Source organism: Leiobunum rupestre, chromosome 4 (genome assembly GCF_980474605.1).
Source record: "Leiobunum rupestre chromosome 4, qqLeiRupe1.1.hap1, whole genome shotgun sequence".
NCBI lineage: Eukaryota > Metazoa > Arthropoda > Arachnida > Opiliones > Sclerosomatidae > Leiobunum > Leiobunum rupestre.
Window position 1 is genome coordinate 35,274,764 of NC_143387.1, and position 19,929 is coordinate 35,294,692.

Consider the following 19,929-nt stretch of genomic DNA (forward strand, 5'->3'; position numbering starts at 1 on the left):
CTTATACACGTGAGCCGACGCGTTTCTTATCTGACGCAAAATTCTCATGAGGGCAAAAACGCGTCTCCAATTGGCTTAAATATGACTTTGTGGCTAGCCATTCTAACCGTTTAACCAAAGATAATATAACTACGTACCCTAGATTGGAAATCAAGCTCCTTGAATGTAGCGCAGGCTCTTACTGAGTTCCCGGCGGAAGTCGGAAAAAATGGCCTCCATGGAGCTGGCAGGGCTACCGACATATAGTTAAAAGTTTTAGTGAAAATTACGCCGTTGTTTTTGACTCGCGGTTTTCAAGATACCAGATATTTTTGCGTTATATGGTTTTAAAACAATAATGGATCATGCCTGTAGCTCTAAAAATGTTTCTAAACGAAAGAAAACTAAAGGTGAGTAATATAATCTTGGGTTATCTCTTGAAATTCCTTATTTCCCACCCTGCTATGGAGCCCGATTTTTCCGAACTTCCGGCGCGAACTCAGTAAGACCCTCAACAGAAAACGCGCTATCGAGAAACGCCGTGATTTCGAATCTAGGGTACGCAGTTATATATTATCTTTGGTTTAACCGACCGACCGGAAATAGATCCTTCCCAGAAGAATTTGGAGAGGGGAGTAGAAACCGAGTATCTTTTATTGAAGCGTCCATTCCATTGGGAGAGTAGTGTAACTTTATAAAAGTCAGAAATTTGTTAATCTGGTGTTTAATGCAATAAACACCGCTGAAAAATCGAGGAGACAATGGCGAAGAAGGTATTACACGACTTAATTTCAAAGGAAAAACAAAGAGACATTTTATTTATCTACTTAAAAACAAAATTTATAAGCACGTTTCGAAAATACCACCTTCGGCTGCGATGCAGGCTTGGGCGCGAACAATCATATTGTCGAAGGCGGCTTGAATCATTTCCGGGGTTACTTCCCGGCAAGCGCTTACAATTCGTTGACGTAGCTCTTCAAGGGTCTCAACCGGAGTGGCGTACACCTTGTCCTTGACGAAGCCCCAAAGAAAGAAATCCAACGGAGTCAGTTCGGGCGACCTTGCTGGCCAGTGTACGGGAAATTCGTGGTTTAGGTAATCTCTCACGGCCCTGTGGTAATGAGGCGGGGCACCGTCTTGCTGAAACCACAGTCTTGCTCGTTGCGCCAAGGGCAGTTCGTCAAGTTATTGTTCTAGCTCATTTTTCAAGAAATCTAAATAACTCTGGCCATTTAGATTTTGCGGTAAGAATAGTGGACCAATTAACCGGTTTCCACAAGACCAATCCAAACATTCAAGTGCCCAAAATGAAATTGGTGACGCTGTTCATATCCCCAGTGTGGATTTGTGTCTTCCCAAACATGATTATTTTGGTGATTGTTAGGGCCGTCTCTTGCAAACGAGGATTCATCCGAGAATAGCATGTTGCGGAGGAATTGTGGGTCGTCGTGCACGGAATTTAGCAGCCAGTTGCAAAAATCCAGCCGTTGTTGAGCGTCTCCATCTCGTAAACCGTGGTGAAGCGTTGCTCTGTAAGGATGGTACTTATGCCTATGTAAAATTTCCAAAATGCGAGTTTTACTGCAAGCCAAATCCTTACTCGCCGCGGCACAACTACTACGTGGGTATGCGGCAAAATAGGCTAAAACGGTGTTTTCAAAGTCCAAATCCCGCTGACCAGGCCCACGAAATCGAGGTTGTACGTTACCATACTGGTGAAAGTCATTTACAGCAAGCCTTACAGTAGTTATGGATGGTCTTCTATCTGGATGTCGTTGCTCAAAGATCTCACTCACTAGTCGTAGATTTCTTCCACCTTCCGCGTAGTAAATGGCCACTAGTTCCGTACGATCTGCTCTGGAATATTGAGGTATGATTGTTAAGATTGATTACGACGATAATGTTACACAGTTTGTATTACAGTTATTTAAATACTAAATAAATTTAAGGTTTTACTGACCTTTTAAACCTGTGGTCTATTTATCTTCTCGCCTATCAGGGTTAAAATAGGTTTCGAATACGACTAGCTGCAAACACATAGTCAATAGCTAAATGAGCCAAATTGTGGTTTCAAAAAGAGTGCCACGCCTCATGACCCCCAAAATGTGAAATACTGTATTTCAAAACGATGAATAGGGTGAAACGGTTCGGCACATTGGCCAACAAGGTCGCCAGATCTTACGTAATTTAAATCGCCATTAATAATTTAATTAATTAATTTAATTTCTTCGCCATTGTCTCCTCGATTTTTCAGCGGTGTTTATTGCATTAAACACCAGATTAACAAATTTCTGACTTTCGTAAAGCTACACTACTCTCCCAATGGAATTAAAAAAAAGTTATTTTAGCTTGCCCAACTTGTCACTTTTTCAAGTCGTATTTTGTTAGTGAAAAAGACGTCTATTTTTTTCGCGCCAAAGCTATTTGTACGTTTTCGGTGACGCTCTACAATTTTTACCTCTCCGAGGGGACAAAGTCCCCTAGGAGGGGTTATACAATCACCGTGTCTGTCTGTGTGTCTGTCCTGCGAACGCGTTCGCATTATCCGTACAAAGGTTAATAATTGCGTACGCAGTTTCTCGAAATTTCTGCATTCGCAGTTTCTCGAAGAGTTGGCAAAACCACCGTGTTGACGGTGATCGTTAACGGATTTATTTGCGGTTGGGTTGGGTTTGAATTGCCTTTTTTTCACCAGCGCTCACCGTCACGACAGTTTTAATTCAGTTTGATTGGATATTTCGTTTGTGAATGTTGAGTTCGTGTTATGACGGTTGTGGGTGTTGAGTTTGTGGTGTTTGTGTTATGATGGTTGTGGATGTTGAGTCTGTTGTGTTGGTACGGGCGTTTTCTCTCCAACTTCTTCTTAATGACTTTGGGACGGACCGAGTGCTGAGTGTTATGCAACCTCTCAACGTCCAATTGTTTACGGTATTCGTCTTAGTATCAATTTGCGATCGCATCGGGCGGGATTTGAACCCGAGACCTCCCGCTTGACAGGCGGACGTTCTACCACAGAACCACCGACACTTGTTACGCCTTATTGAAAATTAGACCTTCAGCTTTATCGGAAGCGTATTTAATAGAGTACGAAATTTTGGTTTAATTGAAATAGAATTGAAATTGAAATTATTGCATCGAATAAATTCTAATTTAGCGTTTCTCTATTGATAAAAAACAATTGCGCCACCCAGGTTTCGAACCCAGACCATTCGGCTTGGCAGTCGAGCGCTGTACCACAGAACCACCGATAGCTGCTTAGGTTCACTGAAATTAAGACACGCATCGTAAGCATAATAGGTAATAAAGTCTTTTTTTATTAATGAATTTATGAAGGCCTAATCTGGTTTTTTTACAAATGAAATTTTAAAGGTTAAATCTTGTTTTAGCGCAGTCAGCCGAGATAAGAGGGTTAAAGGGTAGACCCTGTGGGTGGTCCACTTTGTTAGTTTTTTGTCATTTATTTACGGGTATTATTAACGACCTATATATAGTTGTGTTAATTCAAAGACGATAATTTAACGTTTATTGCTTTAAGAGCTGGCGGTTAGTCAAGTGGCTCTCGGTGCTTTGTTGATGGTAAGGTTTTTGCTTCTTGTAAATATATTTGGTATGGATATTTGGATATCTACGATTTCTAACGCAGTCAATGATTTCCTGGGTGTGCGAGTCATTATATGATATTGGAAATTGGACGGCATTGGTCTTTTTCATGCGCTATGTGTCACAACCAGAAGTTCGAGGTATGAATTCCTGGTACAACCTAAGCTCCCTAAGAAAAGAAGAATCATCGAATATATTGGATCCCAGGTAGCACGAGTACGTGTATATAAGGGTGATATTTAGTATTCATCGTTTATATTCCGTGTTGAGTAAAATATATACGTCATTTCAACGTGTTAAGTTCGTATATAAGACACTTATTCAGTCATGTTGCGACGCTTAATTTTTATAATCCTTACTTTATTAAAATAATTTTTAATTATCCTATATTCTTAAAGTTACCATTCTTTTCTTAAAACATCTGGCAGCACTTTATTTCGCTCTTTGTAAAATTTCCTAGCATCTTATCTTTTCGTTTTCACACACGCGGAAAGCATTCTCGTTATCCATTAGCTATTTTACTTTAAGCTCCTTTATATTTTCTATCCCCGTATCTATTCTTCGATATCCGCTCTTCTCGACATTGATCGGAAACGTAAAGTGTAAAGACTACTCTCTCTTCTTCCGAAAGTGCCGCGGGTCCAAAAAGTAGTATCACATGCGGACACGTGTCACCAATTTCCACAACCGACTTTCAAATATACTTCGACTAATCATCTTCAACGAAACGCCTCTCTCAAGCTTCCTTTAACCTTTCACCTTCGCCAATCATCAACCTAAAAATTGTCATCTTCGAAATTTGATTTAATCACGTGACCTCCCTGTACAGTAAAACCCAGGAGTTGGCGATTTTTCGAGAGAGTTCCGCTGAACCAGGGAACCTGAGAACCTCAGGGTAGCTGAGTAGAAGGAAGAGTCCGGAGACAGTTAGTCCCGGGATAAAGCGAGAAGTTCCGAATTAGACTAAAGAGTTCAGGCCCAGTATTAGGCCTAGTTTAATTTAACAAGTAAAGAAGTTATCCAACAGAGTAGGACCAAAGGCCCAACTACGGAAGTACCCATCCAAAGACTCGAGCAGCCATCTCAAGTGTGAGCCAACAGACTAACCGCAAAATTGGTGAGCCAAAGCCGAGAACGGTTTCCATTTAATATTACCAAGAGAGAGAGAGAGAGAGAGAGAGAGAGAGAGCCCGCGTTGTTCCCCCTCGTGATTCCGCGAAACGAACGTAATTTGTATGTTGTTTTATTTTAGTGTGGTGTATATATTTATTTAAAGTGTGGATATTTGTATTTTAGTGTAGTTGTCAACATTGGTTTTATATTATATTACTTGAACACCCGATCATTTGTTTATTTATTTCTTTAACGTGTAATCATACCCCTAGACATTCTTATACCCGGAATAACGTTTAAAGACCAAAACGATAATCCTTCTTGCTTTTGCTGACGCTAGGGAAATTCTAGAGCCAAAATTAAATATATAATAGTTAAATACACTTATAGTAGAAGTGTCTGAAATTAGCGTCGCAAACTGGGGGTCCGTCCGGGATAATTGGGTTAAGGGTTTCCTCAAAATTGATAGAAGGTTCTCGTGAAATTTTTTTTTAATTTTATATTTTTTTTTAAAGAAAAAAAAAGTAGTTGCAGTTATTATTTTCCCCAGATCGTATTTTTTTAATTAATGAGTGATTCTGACAGTGAGTACCCTAGCTCGTTGTTCTGTAGCAATTGCATCCCTAGTTTAGGAAAATTTAACAGTTGTACTGGTTGCTTAAAATCTTATCAGGCAATCGAACGTAAGAATAGATACCTAAAATTCGCGCATTTAAAAGAAAATAGTAGTATCTCCCAAACGGTCATTATGCCTAACGAAACGGAAAATGCAGGTGGTGCTTGTGCTAACGGGACCAACCATATAAATGGCGATAATGCCGACATAAACCTTCTCGCGGCGTTAATGAACCAGCTTAATAGTTTGACCACTAACTTGCCCAGTAATCGTCGACCTGACAATAACGTCATTCCTCAGGAATGGCTCCCCAAAGAAGACCCCCCTACTTTTTCCGGGGGCAATGATACGGGAACTCTAAAAGATTTTATAACGAAAAGTAAGCGATTTATTCTTAGTCGGAATATTCCCGATGATATTTTTATGCGGAATTGGGCCCCATATATTTTAAAGGGAGAAGCCTTAGATTGGTGGGAATTCGAGAATGAAGACGAGGACGACAGAATTCTCGAAGAAATTCATTCGAGAAAACAAGGTCCCCAAGAGTCGTCGGTCGATTTTATAACGTGTATGCAAAATTTAATGCGTCGATTAAGTAACCCTCTTTCCCCACGCGAAAAAGCGCGATCCGTTTTTCGAAATCTACGGCCCTCCATGCAAAGTTATCTGGTACAAAAGAAGAGAGATTTTAGCAGACACCGCTAGGGTGGAAAGTATTGTGCCTTCGGAAGCAGTAGGACCCCCCGCAGCTCCTCGTGATAACGGAGACAAGCTTCCCTTACCTGACCGAGGTAGACAAGAAGGTCCCCGATTCCCTCCCGTCCCGGCTCAAATCAGTGCTGGCCCGAGCCATCACTATAACAATTACCCCCCTCGCGCTTTCGTTAACATGCCCAGAAACCCACCTCCCCCTCAGTATGGTTGCTTCGAATGTGGAAGCCCCCAGCATTCTAAAATGCCCTCAGCTTAATAGAAGTTGGCGAAATAGGACCGCTAACTCCTTTAACCCTAACCACCAGGGAAACGGGCAGAACGGCGGACAGAAAGGGCCGGGCGTAGGCCGCCGTACTTACCATTAAATAATATAAATCGCCCCCCGTCAGGACAGTAGAAGGAAAGTAAGGGCGAGGCTCCGATCCTAGGATCGAGGATCCAGGATTTAAGGGGTGAAATGGGGGTAAAATCGTCGAAAAGTCAATGTATTTAGGGTATTTCTCGCGACGATGTGTTTTCTCATATATCAACATATTATGTCCAGGCCAACTTGTTTATTTATCTACGCTTATCTCGAGTGACACTTGAACGTATATCTTATCGCGTTTTATCATACGGAATAAGATGAAATGATGTAAAAAGTGATAACCTGGGAGATAGCGCGCGGATTACCCGGGGGACGCGGTTAATTTGAATTTAAGAGTGTTTTGACGTCATGGAATATTCGTTGTTAAAGTAGAATGGAAATATTTTTAAACTTCATTTTAATATCATTGTAGTACGCTTGGCACTTGAACCTATCTCGCGAGTATTTCTTAAAACGAATATCTCGATCGCGTTTTATCGTACGAAATAAGTTGAAATTATGTAAGTTGTATGATACTTGATAACCTAGGCGGGAAGATAGTGTTCGCGCGCGCGTGCGCGGATTACCTGGGAGGCGCGGATTGCCCGGGGGCGCGGTTAATTTGAATTTAAAACATGGATTCCCTCTCCGAAATATTTCATGTAACCAAAATTGGACCGCAAGTTTTTTTCTTTTTAGGGGAATCTCTATGGGAGTTTAACATGACAATAAAGCTAATAGGTCCAGTTTGGGGTACTTTTGGTCCGAAATGGGGTACATAGGGCCGAAAATGGTGACTTTGGTTGTTTTAAGGCTACTTTTGGTCTATTTTGGTCAATTTTTGGGTACATCACAAAAGCAGTTGGAAAAACGAAGAGCCTTATTTTTTTCCACCCAAACATTTATTGCTATAATTTATTTATCGCTTCCGTAGGTATAAAATAAGTTAAAAACCACTTACCTATATTTTAATTACGGTAAATTAAAAATACTTAATTAATGTACTAAGTTACGTTTAAAAGAACCTTTTGTAACAATTCCAATATGTAAATATAGGTATAAGGATTGAAAAAATACTTAAAGTAAGTGGTTTTACTGATAAACTCTAAAGGAATTTAACTTTAAAGGGTATCTTAGATTATTGTTTTTAATTTTATTCAAGTTGAAAACGTATTAAGAGTCCTTCAAAGTACTATAAAAGGATTTTATTTACGAACTAAATTCATATTTTCTTCAAACTTTCAATTCGCTTTTATTACTATTTAAATACGGTAAAATATAATTCTTATACACAAATATAGTCAGAAAGATACTATAAAACACTAAAATTAAAATTAAATTAAATTTGTGTGGATAAGATTTGTAAATATCATTTTGAAACTAATAACTTTCACGCTTTATTTAAGTCAAGCCAATAAAAACAATTACCTATATTTTAAATACGGTAAAATATAAATACATTTCCGATATGTAAATAGGTAGAATAACACTATGAAAAATTCCTTTTTCTACTTTTAATACGACAACACACAACTCTGATACGCAAATATATACAGAAAATATAAAAAAAAAATTACTCTACGTTCGATACGTTAAAATACATTTCCGATACACAAATATAGATAAAGAAATACTATAAAATGTAAAAAGGTAGAAAAATACTACACATTAACCATTATGAATTTAAGCTTACAACATCCTTCACGTATAGAGCATAACATATATGTTCAGAGTTAACTTGTTTCCTCGTTATCTTTATCGCATGTGTTTTAAATAGCGTATGGAATAAGTTAAGAATGTACTGAAATGGTGTATGTTTAAACCTCGTAGAATAAAGAGTAAAACATATGTTCAGAGTCGGCTTGATTACTAAAGCGAATAACACATAGACATTTCCGGTGTAGTCACGTAGGAAGAAAAATACTACAACAATCTCTATACTCTACATTCATCACGTTAAAATATATTTCCGAAATGCCAATATAGGTAGTAAAATACTACAAAATCTCTATACTCTACCTTCAATACGTTAAATTACATTCCAATATGTAAATATAGGAGGAAAAATACTACAAAAGCCTCTTTTCTTGGCGTTCAATATGTTAAAATAGATTTCTGAAATGCAAGTGTAGGTAGTAAATACTACAAAATCTCTATACTCTACCTTCAATACGTTAAATTACATTCCAATATGTAAATATAGGATGCAATATACTACAAAAGCCTCTTTTCTTGGCGTTCAATATGTTAAAATAGATTTCTGAAATGCAAGTGTAGGTAGTAAATACTACAAAATATCTATACTCTACCTTCAATACGTTAAATTACATTCCAATATGTAAATATAGGATGCAATATACTACAAAAGCCTCTTTTCTTGGCGTTCAATATGTTAAAATAGATTTCTGAAATGCAAATATAGGTAGTAAATACTACAAAAGCCTCTTTTCTTGGCGTTCAATATGTTAAAATAGATTTCTGAAATGCAAATATAGGTAGTAATTACTACAAAAGCCTCTTACTCTACGTTCAATACGTTAAATTAATGATATGCCTCCGATCGAATCGTGCATTTTTTCCTATTTATTTAAATATACGTATTTAAATTAGAATTGCTTCTAGTGTTCGGCAGTCGATTAATTTTTATCCATGAATAAAATAAGCTCGGCTATATTTAAATAACATTTAAATGTTTAAATAATCGAAAGTGAATAAGCCTATTTTTTAAATAAAACAAACAATTATTTAAATAAATACCACTTTTATTCAAATAAATGCTTGGTTGCGTAAAAACACAATTAAATAAGTTAAAATGATATTCTTTTTACCAACGTTTTTTAAATAAATCGGAAAATTTGTGGATAATGAATAAACAATTCCGAACACTAATTGCTTCATTAAATTATGCATTTGTTCTTTAAACAATACCTGAATTTGAAATTATATAACATAAAAAAATAGTTTAAAAATAAAACTATATATCAAGGTATTACACTCGGGTAAAAAAAAATTAGTTGCATTATGTTTTTATATTTCTTTCTTAATTACAGTGATGCTTAAAACAAGGAAACTGAAGTAAACCAGACCAACATAAGTGTAAGCGCACGATGTATACAACTCGATAAAAATATACGACTGAAAAAACGAAATAAAATACAAATAAAACGAAAGATATTTAAAATTTAAAAAACTGATCCTAATAAAACGTGAAAATACCCTCCACGTCACGCACATTCGAAATACGCAGAAGTAACGTTATACTACATGTATATCTACTTTAAAATATTAGAGTATCAAAAAATAAAAATAACGAATAGAAAAATACACAATAACAACCCAATCAATAAGACTTCAGAAACAAAACTCATAGAAAAATATTATAACGCAGTCAAGCAATCAGACTTCAGAATCAAAATAATTCATAGAAAAATATTATAACGCAGTCAAGCAATAAATTAGTTCAAATACTTAGAAATCAAGCAATAGAAAATATAATATCAAGAAGCGCAACACCTTACCATTCACAAATACGATTTTTCACGTTGTTATAATGAAACCGGATAAGCATTTGACATGACTTACGCTCATAAAGGTTCCTCTAAGACTGGACGATTTTGCGGGAAAAAGGAAATAAACTTAAAAAATAGTAGATACAAATATAAGACAGAAAAAGCCAACAATACCAAAGAGTAGACAAAAAGAACGTAATCTCGATCAGTTAAAAAACACAACAAACAAGATTTGACCTTTAAAATTTCATACGTAAAAAATGTAGACTTTAAAAACCATTAATATACTCTTCTGCTAAGCTGAGTTTATAATTTTCTAAGAAACGTTAAATGCATCAGTGGTTCAGTGGTAGAACATTCGACTGTCATGTAGAAGGGCTCGGGTTCGAGTCCTGGGCGGCGCATCCTTTTTAATCAACAGAGAAAACGTTACATTCTATGCAATAATTTAAATGGAACACGAAATTTCGTTCTATTTTAAAAAATGAAATTTAATGCTCTGTTAATTTGTTATAAACGATTCCGCTTAAGCTGAGCTTATAATTTTCTTTGAACCGTAACATTTATCGGTGGTTCTGTGGTAGAACACTCGCCTGTCATGCAGGAGGGCTCGGGTTCGAATCCCGCCCGATGCGATCGCAAAATTGATACTAAGACGAATACCGTAAACAATAGACGCTAAAAGAAATTATTCGCTCCAAAATAAAAACCGTCAAAAGGAAGGGTTTTTAAATTTAAAACGCGTGAATCTCGATGATATCGCCCATTTTGTCGTAGCACGTGTAATTATTTATTCTGATAATAAAATAGAATCACGTGGGCTTAGCAATATTTATCCGCATTTGTCTTAGCCAATAAGATTATCCCTTCCGAGCAAGCACGCGCCAATTTACACAATATAACCGTTGAATTTTTTCAAATCAATTTCTTTTAAGATCTATTGGTGGAAACCCTGCTGTCGTGAACAGCGAAATAAAAGACGCGAACTTTTCCGACATAAAAACCGGTAAACCTTTTTCCTCTTATTTCAAAACAGAACTGGCTGTTAATTTATTTTTACACGCGCAAAATAACACCTTTTTTAACAGCAACCAAAAACTCACTTTCACGCGCGCGTGCGCTATATAAACATTTGAAAACGAATATAGGTACATGTACTATACAAAATTACGATGTGTACAACCGAACATTCCGCCCGCCTTGAAATAACGAATTTCAAATGAGATAGTAAAAGTCCGAAAAGTTACATTTGCATACATAAATAACCCTTAGTAAACAGTTTGAATACAATTAAAATCAGTCTAGTGGTAACTGGCATAATTTAACTACGGGTCTTTTCAGTGATTTGTCAGAGGTTCTGACAGTTACGACGCGAACTTGATTGTCTTGTCCTGGATGAAGTTCAGTGATTCTTGCCATTCTCCACTTGGTTGGAGGTAAATCTTCATCCTTGAGCAAGACCAAGTCGCCGACTCGTAGATTCGGTTTTGGTGTAGTCCACTTTGGACGTTGTTGAAGGCGAGAGAGGAATTCATTTCGCCAACGGTTCCAAAAGTGCTGCAGTACTTGTTGGCCCAATTGCCAACGTGACAGGCGGTTGACGTTTTCAGAAGTGAGATCGGGTTCGGGTATTGCGGTGAGCGCATCTCCGATTAGGAAATGTCCAGGTGTCAACGCATTGAAGTCGTTTGGATCCGAGCTTAACGCCGTTAAAGGACGTGAATTTAAGCAAGCTTCGATTTGGCAAAGAAGCGTTTGCATTTCTTCAAAGTTTAGAACCATGGTGCCAAGAACTCGTTTCAGATGATACTTGACGGACTTCACCCCGGCTTCCCAGAGGCCTCCAAAATGTGATGCTGCAGGCGGGTTGAAGTGCCAATTAATTCCTTCGTCTGCGAGCCATCGTGATACTTGATCGTTGTTGTTTGTAGAGACTATGAATTTGATGAATGTTTTCATCTCTCGATCGGCTCCTGTAAAGTTGGTTCCACAGTCGCTGTAAATGTTGGCGCATTTTCCTCGTTGAGCAACAAAGCGTTTCAATGCTGCCAGAAATGCTTCGGTGGTCATGTCACTGACAAGTTCAAGATGAATTGATCTTGTGGTAAAGCAAGCGAAGACGGCAATGTATCCCTTAAACCTGAAGTGACTTCGTCCCTTCATTAGTTTAAGGGTAAATGGTCCTGCGTAGTCGACTCCACACTTCAAAAATGGCCGAGCAGGATTTACTCTCGCTGGTGGTAAATCGCCCATAAGTTGCTTTACAGTGACTGCCTGCTGTCGTACACATGAAACACATCTTCTGATATGGAAACGTATGGCATCACGAAGACCGACGATCCAATAACGTTTCTGTAAGACAGAAGTTAGTAGTTGAGCACCTCCGTGAAAATGTTTTTCGTGCTCGTGTTGTATTAGAAGTTCTGTTAATTTGCTCTGTCTCGGTAACAGTGCCGGATGCCTTTGTTCGTATGGTAAGTTGGAGTGGCAAAGTCTGCCACCAACTCTAAGAATCCCATCTTGATCGATGTACGGACGCATCGAAAGGATTTTACTTTTCCGTGGTAATTCCTTGTTTTGTTTAAGGCAAGCTATCTCTTCGTTAAAACTGTTGCTTTGGACGACCCGAATCCAATGGGATAGCGCTTTTTCGTTCTCTTCCTTCGATAAAGGTCCAGTAATCCTCAATTCTGTCGCATTTCGCGAATTGAAGACAAAACGTAGAATGTAGGCGGTGATATGAATGAGTTTTTTAAGCGCTGGAAATTTGGAAAGGAGCGTGAAATCCATTTGATGATGTGTTACTAAAGAAATAATTCGTCTTTCCTCGGATAAACATTCATTTGGCTCTGAGAGTTCATGTAGTTCTTGCGTTGTTGCGGCGAAAATAAGGCACTGCGGTCCATGCCACCAGAGACCATGATTTCCCAGTTCGCTAGCGGATATTCCTCGAGAAGCGCAATCTGCAGGGTTGCTGTCTCCTGAAATGTGATGCCATTGCGCTCTCGGTAGTTTCTCGTGGATTTCTGACACTCGATTGGCTACGAACGTTTTCCAACGTTGCGGTGGAGCTTTCAACCAAGCTAGGACGATTGTTGAGTCCAACCAGCAATGAACATCAGCTATATCCAATCTCAATGACTCCCTGATCAGTTGAATCAGAGAAGCCAAAAGTAATGCACCAGATAATTCCAGTCTCGGAAGTGTGATTTGTTTGAGCGGAGCGACTCTTGTTTTCGCAGCGATCAGTTGTATTTTGATTTGTCCGTTGTTATTCACCGTCTTCAGGTATACGGCAGCTGCGTACGCTTTCTCCGATGCGTCACAAAATCCATGCAGGCTAATGTCTGTAGCATTAGCTTGCGAAATGTGCCGTTGAACCGTAATGTTTTCAATTTCTGGTAAATCGGTTCGAAACGACCTCCATTTAGCTTCAAGTGGTTGGGGAAGTTGCTCATCCCAATTCAATTTTAGCTGCCACATTTCCTGTAACATCAGTTTCGCTCGAACGGTTACTGGTGCCAACAGTCCCAGAGGATCGAATATCCTTGCTGTATCCGAAAGAATCGTACGTTTAGTGATTGAACTTCTTGACGCAGGAGAAGTAACCATAAACGAGAAATTATCAGCCGAAGGAGTCCAATATAGGCCGAGAGTCTTGACTGATTCGTCGTTCTCGATGCATAGTGGCTTTTGTAAATCCTTCATGTTGGCTGGTAGTGTATCCAATAATGCAGCTTCATTCGACGCCCATTTCCTTAATTCAAATCCTGCTTGAGATGTAGCTTGAATGATTTCGGACTGAAGTCTTAAAACGTTCTCAATCGATTCGTCTCCTGTCATTAGATCGTCCATGTAGAAGTCATTTTGTAAAGCCGAAGATGCCAACGGAAGTGTCTCTTTCACGTCATGGCCGAGTTGCTTCAAGACTTTAGTTGCTAGGTATGGCGCTGATGCGGTTCCATATGTAACCGTTAGCAAACGGTATTCGAGCAAGGGTTCGTGTGAGTTGTTTCGCCAAACAATTCTTTGAAGATCGGAGTCGTCTGGATGTACTCTAATTTGACGAAACATTTTGGCAAGGTCTGCTTTCATTACAATGCGATGTTGACGAAAGCGAATAAGGAGGTTGACCAAATCATCTTGAAGTTTTGGCCCCACTAGCAGATGATTGTTTAGGGAAACTCCAGTTGTAGATTTGGCAGAGGCGTCGAACACTACACGAACTCTCGTGGTGGTACTGTCTTCTTTGAATACCGCATGATGAGGCACGTAGTAAGATGGATTGGTTTCGATTTTTATTTCATTCGAGGGAATGAGTTCCATATGTCCAAGGGCAATGTATTCCCCCATGAACTTGCGGTACTCCTCATAGAGATTCGGGTTAACACGTAGACGTCGTTCTAAGTGAGAGAATCGACGGATTGCCATTTGTTTAGAATCTCCAAGTTTTGGTGCATCGTTTATCTTTGGTAATCGTACAGTGAATCTTCCTGTAGAGTCACGTGTATGTGATTCTTCAAAGTTCTTTTCACATTGAATTTCTGTTGGAGATAGTATTCTTCGAGGCTGGATGTCTTCTAGCTCCCAAAGATGTTTCAAATCTGCTTCCAATGTACAATGGTGGACCTTTATTTTCGAACTTCTTCCGGCCATCAGCAATGGACCGGAAACTGCCCATCCGAAAAGAGTATTAAAGGCACCTGGAAGACCTTCTTTCCCCTTGCAAATGCCATCTTGTAAGAGCTCTAGATACACGTCAGCACCTAGTAAAATATCCACTTGTCCAGGGCTATGAAAAGTTGGATCAGCAAGTGTTAAGCCTTTCAAGTGTAGACAATTTCCAGGATCGAACGGACTGTTAGGTAAATAATCCGTGACCTTTTTCAGGACGATTGCCTCGACGATGACCTCCGACGTGTTAATGATATTTGACTGAATATTCACCATGACACTGCCTTGAGAGGTGTTCATTCCGGTTGCTCCAATTCCGTCAACCGAGACGTTGAAACGTGTTCGCTTCAATCTTAGTTTCCTCGTGAATTGTTCCGTGATGAAACTGGCTTGAGAACCCGAGTCCAGAAGCGCTCGGGCTGGATAAAGTTGCTCGTCAAGTCCCTTGACTTGGACCATTGCGGTTGCCAAGATAACTTGGGTTGATCCAATTATTTCACGAGATGGGCATGAAACTACACCGGAGGTTGCCTTCGTCTTCGTTAATTCCTTCTCTTGATGTAGAAGTGTGTTATGTCGTGCGTTGCATTTCCTACAATGACCAGATTTGCAGTCATTGCTTTGATGACCGGTTCGTAAGCAATTGAAACACATGGCACTCCTCTTGACCATGTTCCAACGCTCGTCCGAAGATGCATTCAGAAAATTGGTACATTTGTATACAGAGTGTGTTTCGTTGCAAAAGTGACACGTCTCGCTCAGAGCACCATGATGAGCCTTTGTACTCGGTCTCTGATGTAATGGAGGCTTCGACTTGATTGCAGTAGTTGTAGGCGGAGCTGCTGCTAAGGCTCTGGCCCGTTGTTCAAGAAATGTAACGAGATCCTCGAAAGTTGGTCTTTCGGTCCCCCTCAGGGAAAGTTCCCATTGTCGGCGAGATTCTGAATCCAGTTTTTCCTTTACAAGATGAAGTAGTATGGAGTCCCAATGTTGTACTGGTTCTTTGAGAACCTTGAGCGCCCTTATGCATTCGGCGGTGGTATCGATGAGCGTTCGTAAAGCGTATGAAGATTCTTGGATGACGTTAGTTTGACTGAAGAGACGTTTTACGTGTGCATCGATGATTTCCCGGGTATTGTTGAACCGATTGTTTAAGATATCCCAAGCTTCCAGATAATTAGCATCAGTTACCGGAATAGATTGAACTAGGAGCGCTGCTTCGTTTCGTAATGATGACTTCAAATACTGAAACTTCTGAGCTCCGGTGAGCGATTCGTTGTTGTGTACGGTGGCCGTGAAGAGATCATGAAATGGAAGCCAATCGACGTAACCACCGCTGAATGATGGAAGTTCCAGCTTCGGTAAACGTACATCACTAGCTGGTCTGACTTGTCTCACTGGAATGTTTGCTGCTCTTTCATTCGATTCAGTGACGAGTAGGATTGTCAGATCTTCGAGTCGAGCGACTAGAGGGTTGTATTCATCTTCGTGATCCGCGAAGTCGTCGTCGTCGGGATCGATATTTGCAACTACGGCATCGTGAACCTCATCCAAGTCTTTCGATAGTTTTTCCACCTTGTCTACATACAGCTTCAAGGCGACGTCAGATAGATTCGTTGCTGTTTGACCCACCGCATTTTCAATCCTGGTGATCTGTCCCTTGATAGCTGCTCTTCTTCTCACCAGAACATCCATGATGACTTATGTTGATTCGTTTACGATCGGGATATGATCGATGGTTTTAACGGTTTCCAACGGAGAATCCACGCTAATTTTCACTGTCTCTCACGGAAAGATAGCCGATTCGATGATTAGTTGAGGAACATAATCAAGTTGACGAATGTATCCGGCTCGACGGACCAAAAAATGTCGTGCGCAGCGAAATAAAAGACGAGAACTTCTCCGACATAAAATCCGTTAAACCTTTTTCCTCTTATTTCAAAACAGAACTGGCCGTTAATTTATTTTTACACGCGCAAAATAACACCTTTTTTAACAGCAACCAAAAACTCACTTTCACGCGCGCGTGCGCTATATAAACATTTGAAAACGAATATAGGTACATGTACTATACAAAATTACGATGTGTACAACCGAACACCTGCCATTTGGACGTTGAGACGTTTATCGTAACCCTCAGCACTCGGTCCATCCCAAAAGTCAGTATGAAGAAGTTGGAGAGCAAACAACCATACATACAAAACGCATACACAACAAAATCATCACCCACGATCAAATCATCACCCACGATCAAATCATCACCCACAACCACCATAACGCAAACTCAACATACCCACACTACACATAAACATTACAATAATAACATTTCCAAAGTTGAAACCGTCACGACGGTGAGCGTTAACGAAAAAAAAAACCGACCGCACCAAACCGCACCAACCGTTAACGCTTACCGTCAGACGGTGGTTTTGCCAACCTTTAAAGTTCTGCAAAAACGGTTTTTCGACTTTGCTCCGGTAACGCGTTTTGTACTTTGCCCCGGTAACGCGTTCGCAGAATACAGACACACACACGCACACATGTATCGGTGGTTCTGTGGTAGAACATTGGCCTGTCATTCAGGAGGGCTCGGGTTCGAATCCCGCCCGATGCGATAGCAAATTGATGCTAAGACGAATACCGTAAACAATTGGTGGAAACCCTGCCATTTGGACGTTGATACGTTTATCTTAACCATCAGCACTCGGTCCGGGCCAAAAACCTCACACACAGACACACAGACAGACACAGTTATCGTAAAATCCCTCCTTGGGTACATAGTCCCCTCGGAGAGGTAAAAAGGGGGGCAAGCAGACGAAAATCCAGCAGTGGCTCTATCTAAACTGAAAAGGCTAATTCAGATGTTTACAAGAGGAAAATGGGGAATTGGTTAGGATATCCAGCCCCGAAACTTGTCCAAACGTGAATTAAATGAACCAACCGAGGACTTTGACAGCAGAGGGTAGTTAATAACACGTTGAGTGAAAAAGAACCGTCTGGATAAACAGTTGCACCTGATCAAAGATAATTTAAACTCGTACCCTAGATTCGAAAATTGAGAGCTTTCCCATTGACGGTTTTGTTACGAAGCGTTTACCCTATTCCGGCACGTGACCTCAGAAAAATCGGGCTCCATCGGTTGCGGCACGGCCAACTTTGATCACGCGCTGTTCGCGCTACAGCGGCCAACACATTCGTCGAAATTCTGCGAGCAAGGATTTTCCCCCTATAAACTGTACTATAATGTGTAGGAGGTCAGCCACGCTCGGTTGTTATATTGGCTTCAATGTAAAAGCTATTCTAAAAATAATAATCCGCTAGGGGCGCTGACGTCATACACATATTTTGCTCATAGGTTAACACAGAAACGTCAACGAATGAGATGGCCGCTGTAGCGCCAGAGATGCGCGAGACATCAAAGTTGGCCATGGTTGCGGTAAGGCGCAAACCATGGAGCGAATTTTTTCTGAGTTCCGGCGGGAAGTGGGTAAACGCTATCGGCAACGCGCGAGAGAGTGATTTCGAATCTAGGGTACGAGTTTAAATTATCTTTGACCTGATTTTGTACAGGGTTGGCTCTTTTCGACCAGGCCACTTAATTTTAAGTCATAGAAACCATGGACAATCTTAAAAGTTTCAATGAGGTCAATTCGAAGGCGGCGAACATAAAGGGACAAAAGGCCCAGGCGCTAAAGGCGGTCAGGATAAGGGAGGTATGCAACCCCGGGACAAGTTTCGTGGCTTTCCTCTACACCCGTCTGTTTTTATTCCTTTTGGCTAACTGCTAAATTCGCTTCTTCTATACTGTGTGTAGAGTGTAGAGTAAACAGACTCAGGACACCAAGTCACCCACCCATACATACAATTGACACAAGGCCAAGCACACAGCATAGAATCAAAACCAAACAATTTTAGGGATTAATATAATAACTATATTAAGTGGTCACCAGGGCCACTAACACCCCAAGCATATAATGTTTTACTGGCCCAGCTAATTTTTAAACTGGCGATTGGCCTGTGATAGCATATTACGTCCATGGTGATCAAAGATATAAGAAATGTATATAAAGGTCTAGATAAATTTCGGGGCGTCTAAGCCTAACATAAAATACGGAATTGAACCCTAGCAGACACCGAGGAAGGCACGTGACCAAGAGCGCGAGCTCTCTAGCATATTAGTACTAAGTGCTTGACCTTTCCGCAGGCCGTAGTCTTTAGACACCATCTGTTGGTGACTTTTGGTATAATTTTTAAGCAGGAGACAAAAGGCTCTCGCGATGATAGCACGAGCTTTCTTACCGATAGATAGCGCCTTATAAGGATAGCCTGTAGAAATTACGCGTTTCTGCTAGCTGTCACCTCCGTATTCACTCCCTTTGAAATATTTTATCTAGACCTTTATATAAGTTTCCTATATCTATGATGGTGATAGTGCCTTATTTCTCACACTGCTATATACTCTGCTTTTAGGACGGAATTTCAGACTATTCGTACAACAAGTTCCGGACTTACGAATAGTTTTCACCTATTATCTTTGCTAATGTAAAATATCACTGGTCACTGCTGACGTTTCAGCGTATATCACAATTTTATCACACTTAAAAGGATCCATCACTCACAACAGGGGTAGACATAGGGGTAAAATAAAATCCAGACTTGCAGCATGGTGAGGGATCCCTTTAATTTGAACACTTTAGTTGATAATTATGTGAAACAAATAAGCGCCCTCTCGCAAACACGGCTAAGGTTGTGGGCTCATGGCTGTAAATATGATATGAATTCCAAATAGTTAGGTAAATTTGACAAAATCAAATAGTCAAAATTTATAATTAGAATACTCTACATTATTTAGTATTCTAGAATATTAATAACAAACATTTTATTAGTCTGTGTGAATAGTAAACGTGAAATTTAAGACAAATAATTTGGTCGAATTAAATAGTGACAAATACCTTGCAGAGCCCTACATTGTACCCTACACTCCTTCCAATTACGCATTTTTTAGCAATTACTAAAATCTTTACCTTCAGATAGTTTATCTTTAATAAGATAACTAGGTTGTCAAGCATGTTAGCCTGGCACCTAATAATGTTATTCTTGGTATATTAACTTGGATTGAAAAACTTATTATAAAAAATCTTTATTTCAATTTAGTATAAATCGAGTTGCACATTTTATGCATTTTTTTTTAAAATAATAAACTTGGTTTGCTTATAGAGGTTAACATTTGGTAAAAAGGTAAAATAGACGAGTTCAATATATTTTACATATAATATTTAGCTGACAATCTGCCTTAGCATTGAATACACATATCAGGAACAATATTAATGTTGAAAACAACAGTATTTTTAATGATTATGGCCAATATATTTACTTGGAAT